Below are 12,540 nucleotides of genomic sequence, written 5' to 3'. Positions count from 1 at the left end.
CCCCCCCCCACACACACACACACACACACTTCTGTTATATCTGCAGCCACTGAGCTGGTGCTCTGGTAGTTCGAAGACACTTTGGAAATGCTCTGGACTTCATATGACTTCACATCAAGTAGTGATCTGACAGTGTCTTTGTCCCTTTGCGCGAATAATCCTCGTCTTGCAAGTATGTGGGATTGAATGAATCACTGATTGCATGCTTAGATATCTTTCCCCCACTCCTCTCATTGAAATCCATGTTGGATTGCACATAGCCAGGGAAGGGAAGGCAAATGGAGAGAAGAAATTGTTGTGGAATGGAGGTTCTTTTTCCTTTAGTTGGGACATAAACTTCTACACATCACTAACGGGGTAGAGCAGGCTCTCTGTCTATGTATTCACTTCCTCTTCCTGCTGCCCCCCAAGGTCTCTCGGATTTTCAGTCCAGACTTAGAGCAGCAGGATTCTGCAGGGCTGCTCATCAGTTCCTCTTCCTTTCAGGTGCCTCTGGGATCTGTAATCCACAGTTGCAGCCAGCAGTAAGTTTGAGTAGGGGAAGGGGTGTTTAAGTCCCCTCTCTGGCCCCAGCCCACAGCCATTTTCTATTTATCAATAAGTTTCAGGGCAGCTTTCATGGATGAATAGTCACAAGGTGACAGTCTTTAGTAATAAGTTCTGTTTCAGAGAAGAAAGACTCTAGACTCCTGACCATCTATTGATCAACCATAAATGCTGTTGGTAAACTTCATTGTAAGCTACTGCTTTTGCTTATTCCCAAGGTTTCTAGTGTGATCTTTATTCAACATTTTAATGAAAGACAAGCTTAGTGGCGGTCTGCATTTGGATGGGCTGCGTTGTAGCTTAAAAGCTTCTACTACCTACATTTGAGACTATTAAACCTGTGGCCATATTTAATGGAAGTAGTAGTAAACAGTTAAATAAACCACAGTAGTTAAACACAGTGATGAGAAGGTGAAAAGATAACCCGAGGAGCAAGGCGTGTGAGAACTAGGAAAGGGTACCAATTGTATTTCAGGTACAAATGAGCTGATGGTGTCATTCTTTAAATAAGTCTGATTTGTTAAGCTTGTAAGAACGTAAGGGGAGAAAGACTGTCTCATACTCTGTACACCACCCATTAAAGAGAGTCCCTATCCTGCTTGGGGCCTCTGAGCATTACAGTACAGTGCTTAGGGGATTGATTTGGATTTGCAGCTACGTGCTTCTTCCACATAAGCTGATCTGCTTTGTTTTTTGTTAGTATTTTGCTTAACGTTCTTTTTACGAAGTGCATTTTTGTTTCATAAAGACGTTTTTATCCCTCCCTTGCCCACACCAAGTGGGCAGTGGCAGCCTGCCATCTTTCTTACTAACAAAAGCTTTTCTTCCCAAATAAATATGTTCCTTGTGTACTCTGCCTTCTATTTATGACTTACTGACAATTATAAAGCTATAATATATGATATTAAAAATAATATAAAGCCAGATGTTTATCAGAAGTTGAACAGGATTTTATTGTACTAATTCTGGTGTTTGTGGTTTACATTTCTTTAATCTCTAGTGAAGTGTGCTTCCTCCCTACTCTCTCCTTCCTTTTCCTCCTCTCCTTCCCTCCATCCCTTGCCCCCAGTTACCAGTTGATAGCAGTTGATGGTGATTTTGTAAATAGATTTTCTTTCAAGCTCTTAAGCATAGAAATATGAAGGGATAAGAAGAACATGACATCTCTTAATGGTGATGCCTTTAAAACTGAGATCTTATTAGAGAATTTGGGAATAGAGCCTTTCATCTATAGATCTAGATTGACCAGGTGTCACGGCTCATTGGGATTGTCTCAGTGTCTGCCTGCTTCTAGTCAGACAGGAGTTTTTTTTCAGTTTTATTACACCAATAGAATACCTGGTCACCCTTTGCTGGATGCTTGTATCGCCAGCAGCTGCTGTTGGCTTCAGTGAGCTTTTAGGCGAATCCCAGCTACTTGCTAAAGATTTAATCCTGCATATTTGAACTTTTTTTTCACGACTTAGCAACAGCAATTGTAGGCCAACATACTGTGTATATAACTGTATAGTTTTTATTTGAATGGGTAGAAGAGAATTAGGCCCCTGGGCCTGATGATCGTCTCAGATCTATTAAATAACTGTGACAGCGATATAACACTGGTCTAAAACACCATGTTTTTCAGGATGACACTTTTCTTTTCTTGTTGGCTTGTGGATGGATTTATATTTATAAAACAAGCAGTAGTTAGTATAATTAACAATGCACTATGGAAGTGGCATGACAAAACAATAGGAATTATGTTTATATGTTTGAAGTCAAGTACAAAGGAAGTCTAAAAGCATTAAGCATAATGCAAGAATAGGATTGTCTTGTTGAATAGATGCAGCAAGGCTAAAATAAGCATTCAGAATACAGCAGGTTTAGCATTTCACAATTTAACGATATGTAATCTGAGTAGGTGCTGATATTGTTTGTGGGCCCAATGGTCCTATGCTGTTACCAATGAAACTTTAACTTCTTTATTTAATGTTTTTTACTGTTTCTTTTTAAAATTTCAGCACTGCATTAGTGCATGTCTGTCGTAGAAAAGAAAAAGAATAGCATGTTGAGTACTTTTTAAAAATTATGATGTAGAGGAAACGAACCAGATGTTATTACAAAAAAAACCCTTAATCTTTTAATCTTAGCTGCTAGCACTTCCTAGCTTCAGATTTACCTAAAGAGAGAGAATCTATGAGCCTTGTCTGATGAACTTACTCCTGCTTCACTAATTGCCATTTGAAATAAAAAGGAAAGGCCACATAACTTTAGGAAGTTATTTTTAAAAAGAATGAGTGCACCTAGTCTTTAGAATCAGGACTTTTTACCCTCCTCCTGTCTAGACAAGTCCAAGTACAAGCCATCCTGTTGAAAAACGCTCTCTTGTGTGTTGTTAGACACAATTGTCTAGTCTGGACTGGCCCCAGTTCCTCAGTGCATTTGAAGGTCTCTCCAAGTGGTTCAATACAGGCTTCTGTAGTTTGACTTACTTTTAAAATCCAGTATTACAAAGCTCCATGATACATTTTACGTTATCTGGAGTGAGCAGAATTTAAGCTATCAGGTTTAAGAGAAAGGGCTCTGTCCTGATTCTAATGGAAGTGCATACTTCGTTTAAATGTGTTTGCTGTACTAATTATTTTAAACTTCTGAGTCTTAGTGTACGAGCAGATGTGTCTAATAAGCAGGGTGACTATTTGCAAGTGTCTTACAAATTTCACTGAGTTATTTACCATATATATGGTTCAGTCCTAGGCAAGTTTATTCATATGATCGATGAATATACCCTTTTGAGCACATGCAAATAAGAGTGTTCCCTTTGATTTCAGTGGTGCTTAGTCATGACAATAAGTCAAAACTACTGAGATCTCAGTAGTTTGTTTATTGTGTTAAACTTTGTGCTGAAGTCATAATCAGGCTTTGTGGATATTTGTGAACATGTGAATCAATGACCTCTTTTCCTATTTCCTCCTCTTATTTTCTCTAAAAAGCGGACATAGCAAACCATAACAGAATTGGAAAGCAGTTTTATAAATACTTGCAAGAGGTTTTGGGACTCAGTTTTCATTGGTTGATGTTAACATTAGGGCATGGACTGTGTTGCTTCATTTTATCGTATGTGTAGAGTTGGGTAATGGAATAAAACCTTCAGAGAGGGATTTGTGGGCTGGTGTGGGACCTGCCACAACTCTGTGCTGGATGTTCACCAAGCTGCTCTGTATGAGCTATCCTTTTCAGCTTTGTAGCAAATGGTCTCTGTCTGTTATGATGTCACATAAATGGGACCTCAGTCCATTTGCCTTATGCTCCCCAGAATTACAGAAACCCTTCTGTTTAGCACAACATTGCCCAGAGTTCAGCTTTGAACAAACTGGTTTATAGTTAACTTTTTCAAGGACATGTTAGAGTGAGAGAAAAGAGATACATGAGCTTTTGCCTGGGGTCCAAAGCCTATCAGCCTTTACTCTAAATCAGGGCTGTCCAGCTGATGGCCCCAAGGGGCTAATGTGCAGTATGTGGACTCTTGCCTGGCCATTGCTCCCCTCATTGCTTTTGATGCAGCAGTGGCTAGGGTCTCCAAGCTCCCTTCCCTTCTCAGCTTCCACTTCCTGTCCCCACTCCTGGGGAGAGTGTGGAGCTGCAGGAGGGGGCCAGGGTGCCCATGTTGCACGTGCTGTAAGGAGGGGCTGGGCTACTCACATTGTGCACAAGGTGGGGGGGTAACAGAGCTGCCCAACTTGCATGTGGTAGCAGATACCCACAAGGCTCATCTGGGGTGCCTCTTTGAGAGCTGTTGGAGGTTGGGTGAGATCCTGGATGGTTGAAAAAGAGCCAATAAATATGGTGCCCAACTTTAAGAAAGGGAAGGAGAGTATGGAGAACTACAGACCTGTCAGCCTGAAGGTGATTAGTAATACTCAGGATGGATTAACTGAAAGCAAGTTATACCTGACCAACCTGATTCTTTCTATGATGGGGGCAAGCAATTATTTCGGGCGGAGGGCCACTTACCAAGTTTTGGGAAGCTGTTGAGGGCTACATGGGTAGCCCTGCCCCTTGACAGTTGCCCCGCCCCAGTTGCCATATTAGGACCGGAAGTCCCACCTCCTAGCCCCCGACCTTTGCCATTGGAAGTCCCTCCCCTTGCCCTGGAAGGACTCCTTTTGGGAGGAAGGCTGCTGTGATCTGGAAACTGTGAAAAAGATAAACATATGTATACACCCACACCCACAACATCTACTATAACCCATTCAATTTTATTTAAAAATATTTTTCTACTGATTTCTGTGTGTATCTAGAGGTGGCTGTATAATAGCTTAAAATAAAGTCCTACTGTGTGTTTTATGTGGGCAGCAAGGGGATATAAGTGGCGGTGTGGTTGAGGAGAGTGTGTGTGTGTGTGTGCACACAGTGGGATGTGGGTGATATGGTGGCTGGGTGTGTGCTGAGAGAGAGAGCTGGGGCCGGGTTGCCAGCTCAATAGCGTGCAGCTCTAACACACTGCATGTGAGCCTCACACGATGCAGCCAGGCAGACCCCATGCTTAGGCTCTGTGCTTCTGCAACCCCACCCTGGGTCTCTGCTAGTCCCAGGGCACTTGCACAGGCTCCGTGTTTTTGCCTGCCACCACCTTTCCCTGCATTCCCTCCTGCAGGCTTGCCCACTGCTCTCTGCAGCCCCCCACTTCCTGCAGTGCTCCCTGCAGCCCCCGCTGGGGCCCACCACCTGCCGCAGCCTCACTGTGACTCTGCTGCTTGCCACAACCCTACCACTCACCATGGCTCCACCATCTGTCAGAGCCCCCCACAGCAGTGCTGCCCACTGGGGTCCACTGCGCTGCCAGCGTCCACTGGGGCTCTGTTGCCCATTGGGTCCTGCCTCGGCCCGGCCGTGGCTCTGCCACCCACTAGGGCCCACCACCCACAGTGGCTCTGCTGCCCGTCAGGTCCCGCTGGGTCCCACTGCCGCTAGCCACCTGTTGTCTTTGACAGGTGGCCACAGGCAGATATAAATTCATTTTCTAAAATTTTTAAAGGCCCCACAGGCTGTATAGGCTGGATAGGCCAGATGCAGCCCGAGGGCCACATTTTGCCCACCCATGTTCTATGATATGGTGACAGGCTCTGTGGTTGGGGGTGAGCAGTGCATGTCATATACCTTGACTTAAGCAAGACTTTTGACAGAGTCTCTTATTAACCATCTAAGGAAATATAGACAAGATGAAAGTACTGCAAGATGGATATAAAACCACATGGATCATCATGCTCAGTGAGTGGTCATCAATGGCTCAATGTCTAGCTGGGAGGAGGTATCAAGTGTGGTTCCCTAGTGGTTTTTCCAGGGTCTGTTATTATTTAACATGCTCATTAATAATTTGGACAATGAGATTGAGTGCACACTTGGCAAATTTGTGAATGACACCAAGTTGGGTGGAGTTACAGATACTCCAGAGAGTAGGACTGGGCTCCACAATGATCTGGATAGACTACAGATGGTCCACAATCAACCAGATGAGATTTAACAAGGACAAGTGCGAAGTCCAACACTTGGGACAGAGTAATTGCATACACAAGTATAGACTGGGGAATGTTTGGCTAGAATTCAGGGCTGCCAAGAAAGACGTGGGGTACCTGTAGACCATAAACTAATTATGAACTAACAGTGTATTCTCATTTTAAAAAAAGCCAGCAGTATACTGGATTGTATTAACAAGGGTGTAACTTGAAAATCAAGCAAAGTGATTCCTCTGCTTTATTCAGCAATGGCAAGGCCTTACTTGGAGTACTGTGTCCAGTTTTGGGCTCCATACTTCAAAAAGGATGTGGACAGTTTGGCAAGAGTAGAGTTCAGAGCACCAGAACATGATTAGGGGCCTGGGACGCAGGACTTACAATAAGACTGAAAGAACTATTATTATTTAGTCTGGAGAAGAGAAAGTGGAGGGGGTTTTGGTAACAGTCTTCAAATACCAGATTAGTGATTGTTGAAAGGATAGACACAGGACAGGACTAGGAGCAATGGCCTCAAGCTGGGGAAATTTAAGTTGGATATTAGGTTGGATATTAAGAGGAACTTTCTGGCTATGAGGGTGGTCAAGAATTGGAACAGGCTACCTGGAGATATTGTGGAATCTCCATCCTTGCAAGGTTTCAAGAGTGGGTTGGACAGATATTTGGCTGGATTGGTTTAGTCAGGGATTATCCTGCCTTGAGCAGGGGCCTGGGCAATATAACTTTGTGAGGTCCCTTCCAGCCCTACTTTCCTATGATCCTAAGTGAGCAAAAAATGACAAGAACAGATGGCTTCTGTGAGGGTTTCCACAGTTAGGCTTGTATTCTGGATCCAAACTTGGATGTGGTCTGATATTCCTTCTGAAGTCCACTTGGAGTACAGTGTTCGTAGGTTAGTTAACAGAAAGATCTGTTAAAATGAATGTGTAAAATTGTTTACTTATTTATTCATCAACATTGGCTATGATCAATTTGAAGGGATGTTTTGCTTTAATTTTTAGATCGAGCGTAGGAAAAAAAACGTGGAAAGTTTTATATTAGATTTTAGTGTGAAGACACTGGGGCAGAATTAAATGTTTGTGGCCAAAAGTAGCTTGCCAGATATGTTAATCTCCAAGCAAGGTGGTATCTGATGTTTGTCTTCAACATACCACCTGTTTGACATACTGTGCATTTAGCAAACACACATCAGCTACATGTTCTTTTTATAGAACTTCCCTCTACATATGTCTCTTGTGCTTTTCATTTAAAAATATTTGTAAAATCTGAACCCTTTCAAGCATACATTTTTGCTTTTCTCATCTTTCAAACTAGCTTCTCCTGTCCCCCCACCCCGCCCATCTCCCCCTTCTCTCAACATATTGTCTTAAGTGAACTTGCCGACATGAGTCTCCAAGTTAGGTTTTTATGGTTGTTCAGTTCAGAAATAAGGCAGAAGGAGAACAAGATTTTTTGCACAATTTGTGGAGTCTGAATTGTGTTGAGTAGGAAAAAAAAATTGATCTTGTTTAGGCAAAATGCCCATTTGTTTCAACATGCGATTTGCTCAGGGAATGATCTAAAGTTATGAACCAATGTAAATAAAATGTGAATGGATTTTAAGTACAGAGTAAGCAGGTGTTTTATTAGGTTACATTTCCATATGCTGTTTTTACCAAATATGTTTATTTAATTCTCTTGTTGAAACATGTCACCACTAAACCCAATCAGACCTACAAAATAAATACAACAGCAAAGGTTTTTGCTAATTTCTCTTTCACCATTTATACTTCCTTCTCTTTGCTCTTTCCATTGTTATCCTTGTACCAGTAATTGAGGTAAATGCCATGTTCTGGAACTGTTTGAAATGCTCTGTGATTATGATAGGTCCTACTTTCTTGGTTCACACTGTATTTAGTCCAGGACCTATGAAGGTTTCTGGAAAGACTCTCATTGACTTTACTAGGAGGTGGTTCATGCACACTGCAGTAGAAGAGTTGGATCAAAGATCACCTCAGATTTATGCACAATCACAGCTTTGGCTGTATCAGATGGCAACCCTAGGGAAACATTGGATTCTGAAAAAATTCAAATAAAATATTTCTGAGTGTTCCTCAAAAATTAGTTTTAAATTAGTTCTTCGGTTAGCTTTGTCACAACCCAATTAAATTGTGCCCATGCCACTGAGCAAGAGATACCATTCAAATCATCCTCATTTTGACGATTAAGGGTTAAAAGACATCCCTGCCAAAAATTCCTTGAAACAAAACGCGGCCGGAGTACTATAGATAATTGGTCAGCTGAAATAAAAAGCGAGGGGAAACTATATATAATTGGTCAAAAAATTAAGCGTAAGTTCCTCACGCGTAGCGCACATGTAACAGGTAGAGAAACCTAACCTACTACCTTGTAACTTGAGGAGACAAAGAGCTGCCACCTGCCAAAAATTAAAGATTCCATATAACGGTTCACGATTGGGTATCTCTGTCAAACACCTCTGCCTATAAATAGTTTAACGGTTTCCGCCCAAGGCGGAGAACTCTGGGGATCTCTAAGGAGACACCTGTGCTCGTCACCAGAGAGTTGGGAACTTGATCAATTCCCAATCAATCATTCCTGTCATCGTAAAATATTGACGTAGAAAAGTCTTGCAAGCCCGACCGTTCGTTCTGGTGCCACGTCCGTCATTACTTTGCTGTAACCTGAATGCGTATACTCAACTCTGTAACCGAAGCTGTAACGGAACAAAGGCTCGCCTGCGTCGTCATCACTATCTAGGCGACGTAAGTAAACAAACTCCTGTAACCTACATGCGTCTGTGCCTGCTTAATTCCACTCCATCCATCAGTTACCCTCCTGCCGAGTTCAAAATCTAAACGCTCCGGTGTGAGTCAGATGGCTGCCGGCGGCTGCTGCTCTGATTCACGACAAGCTTTACAGCAAGGCTTCCATTTCATTTAATCTACTCTTCCTTTGATTATAGATTGGTTCCTAGCATTGGGATTCCCCAAAAGAATATTGTCAGAATTCTAAAGGCTTATTAAATGATAATTTTTTTAAAAAATAATTTGTTTAGAATATTCACTACAGAAATGAGTCCACTAACAAAGTTTTATGGAACTATGGTTATGGAAAAAAAAACCTTAAAAAAATTAAGATATGCCTACTTACCAGGAAGTTTCAGTTCTTGGCAATATCTTTTCTTTTATCTGAAAACTAGATATCTGAATACTGTATTTAGCATCAAGACAATGTTATGGCTGAGGAGTTAAATAAAGAATTATTTGTCTGTTGAGAGACAAAATAGTTTAAAACCTTCCTGGAAAGGGCAAGCATAACAATTCCAAGCAAGTGAATGGCTCTCAAGAGGGTCTTGAAATATTTTTATGTAGTAATTGAAAATGTTGTAGGTACTGTTGCTGTGGTAGGAGGTAGTAGTTGCAACCTGTGGGCTGGCAGAAATTACATACGTAACATTGGAAGGAGAAATGATATTAAAAATGAATAGTCTCTGGAATCTCTGTGGCTTAAGGACAGTGGAATTTTCATTATCCAACAACAGTGAAACATCCTTAGTACTCACTGCCTGTGCTCAAGGGTCAAACATGATGATGGGAGATAAATCAGGAGACAGAAAACTCAGGTAACATGTTGAATACATCACAAACTAAAACACTGTTGACCAGAGAGACCAAAGCCTGAGGCTACATTTTCACCGTCACAAAGAGTGGCCAAGTAACATAAGTTATCCATCTTGCTGTAAAATCCTAGTGGAGTTATTGCTAACAGGTAGGTTTTTTCCTTGATGTAGCTAGTGCACTCATTCCTATATTCTCCCTACCCCTGTACTTAGGGTTTACCTCTACTAGCAATATCTGGGTAAAAACTACAGTGCTGAGTATTTGCAACAGTTTTACAAACAGATGTATTTCCTGTTGTAAAAACATACCTTATGGGTAGCTTCATCAAACCTGCGGGCATATGTTCACTTGGTGCAATGGGATCTGCTTCCTGATCCCAACAGTCGTACCTTCTGCCATGCCACATGTGCATGGCAAGATGTGTGATTTTGCGATTGAGGATCAGATCTGAATTGCACCATTACTACTTGCCAGTGGAGAGGGAGCCCGGGGTTATGATCCTGGGCAAGTAGTCTGGATACTCAATGAACTGGTGTAGTCTCAGGGCTAGAACCAACGGTCAGAGCTGATTGCTGGTCTCGGCCTTGGGACCACACAGGAGCCAGTTAGAGACATCATCTTCAGTGGATCATGCACACGTTGTCTGGGGATTGTGGGGAGTTCGCATTTTCACTGTTTGCATTATACCTTCTTATTGAAGAGATGGAAGATTGGTCTCCAGTGTTGCTGGCCTGGCATATTTCACAGGGAAGGGATTTAGGTCCTGTCATTCTCTCACGCAGTAGTAAAGACCAAAGGAGGGGACCAAATGTGAGATTAGCAGCATTTTTATTTAAATATATGGTCAAACATTACTTTTCCTCAGGACTCCTGCAGTTTACGGTGGAAATGATTCTTTTAGTTCTGGTAAACAGAGTTTTAAAAATAGAATTTAGGCCCTAGTCTTCAAGCCAAGTTAAAGAGATTTTGGAGACCTACTATAATACACCTGATTTGATAAACAATACTGACATCCAGAAGTTCAAGGTACAGGTAATGAATTCTTAATTGTAATTAGCTGGTAGACAGCCAATTTGGCCACAGAGGGGGTGAGCAAAGGAATCATTTTATGGGCCTGGATGGGATTCTTGTTTATTACAAGCTACACTGTTTCTTTAAAAGCTAATGCCATTTTATATTATTCTAATCCTTTTTAATAAGGGAACAATGATTACAGTATAAGCTACATATAGTAGGTTTGTCAGCAATCAAAAAATGCCTGACATGAAAGTCAGACTGTTAATCCTCCTAGTCATCTCAACTGCCGCCAGTGCTGAACCCTTAAGAACTGACTGGGTCCAGTTAATTTTAAGGGAAGGTGTTCTGAGTGACTAGCCTTAGTGAAGTGGGAACAACTGAGCTCCTGATTAGTAACAATGTAATTACCATTAATGAAGGCCAAAAAGCTGAGAGCAGGCAGACTTGAAGTAGCTCAAGCATTGCCTTTACTATGGAAATCAGTAGGATGCAACAGTTGGCAATTGCCACTTGCATGATTTGAAAGGCTGCTTGCTATGCACACGGGCATCTTAAGAGCCTGTATTTTATTTGTATTGCAGTAATGCCCCAAGTGTGCAAGGCACTGTTTGAATCTGTAGTAGCATGCAGTCCTTCTCCATGGTGAACTACAAGTAGTGTGGACTAAAAAAAAAAATACTGAAAAATTCGTCCTGTTCTTTTGGTGTAAAAAAACCCAACAGGTGAATGCTTACATTTGGATATACACATCCTTGGGGATAAAACTAGCATGAGTCACTAAATATTATCTCATCGTCATCATGTGTATTTTAATGATGGAAGGAGGAAAAGGCTGCTACCATTTTACTCTTTGTGTGAAATTGAATTCACTTCAAGTTGTATTATCAATTATTATAGCAGTACTGTTTCATGAAAGACAAAAGTAAGTACTGGTTACTTGAAAATTGTTTTCTTTTTTCAGAGTGCAAATTCACCTGCACCAGTGGTAAATGCTTGCATCTTGGTTCGTTGATTTGTAACCAACAGAATGACTGTGGGGATAATAGTGATGAAGAGAACTGTCAACTTGTAACAGAACATCCACCACCCAGTATCTTCAGTTGTAAGTACATCTTCTGTGTGTGTGCATCTGAATGTCCATGTCCATATTTGTGCGTGTATGGGACATGGGTCATTTAAAAAAATACATTTGTGGCTGAAATTTGGTTCACAAATTTGGAAAGTTTGGAAAGATACTGGATGAAGTGGGAATGAAAGGTTGTATTTTCTGCATCAAGAGCAATTTGTAATATGTTTTTTTCTACGTACCTTTTCCAATTCAGGAAGTTTCTAAATCTGGAAAATAGTATAATCTTTTTCAGTACTTCAGTTGTGAACATGATTATGTGATCTTATGGGACATACATAGTTACTGAGGTTATTGAGAAAGTTTGGTTCATAAATATTCAGCCCGCAATCATTTATTTTTCTACACTACTGGCAAAATGATTTTATGTCAATTTTCCAGTTTTTATATGCTGTCGAGGTCAATTTAACTGCACAAAGAAGTTATGGTATTTGTAATAGTTGTCCCTATTTTACTTTTATTCTGAGACCAGCATCTGTTTCCCGGCTGGGTTGAGTCTTAATTTGTGTGTGTGTAAAATATTTTCTACTGCTAATTTTTTAAATATAAAAACCTTCTGATATAGACTGATAGCACCCACAATTGTTCTCTCTCTCTCTCTCTCTCTCTGTATTTTGCATTGATTGGTGTACACTGAGCTTTTGTTGTCTTAGTTGTTTGTATTTTGGCATCAAACTTTCTGTAACATTTTATTGAAAAGTAAGAAACTGAAGATTTACAATTCAGCTTTTTGTAGGGA

General features: G+C 41.1%; 1 protein-coding gene across 3 annotated transcripts in view; it reads left to right on the top strand.

Moving 5' to 3' along the window:
- The window catches only part of LDLRAD4 (low density lipoprotein receptor class A domain containing 4), a 408,545-nt gene that overhangs the window by 157,096 nt on the left and 238,909 nt on the right, over window positions 1-12,540 (top strand). For all 3 annotated transcript variants that reach the window (XM_025204743.1, XM_025204745.1, XM_025204744.1), the window contains exon 2: window positions 11,637-11,777. The gene's annotated coding sequence lies outside the window, so the exon portion shown is untranslated. The remainder of the gene's footprint in view (window positions 1-11,636; window positions 11,778-12,540) is intronic.

Source organism: Alligator sinensis, unplaced genomic scaffold, assembly GCF_000455745.1.
Source record: "Alligator sinensis unplaced genomic scaffold, ASM45574v1 scaffold515_1, whole genome shotgun sequence".
NCBI lineage: Eukaryota > Metazoa > Chordata > Crocodylia > Alligatoridae > Alligator > Alligator sinensis.
This window is presented reverse-complemented; position numbering and strand designations above follow the sequence as displayed.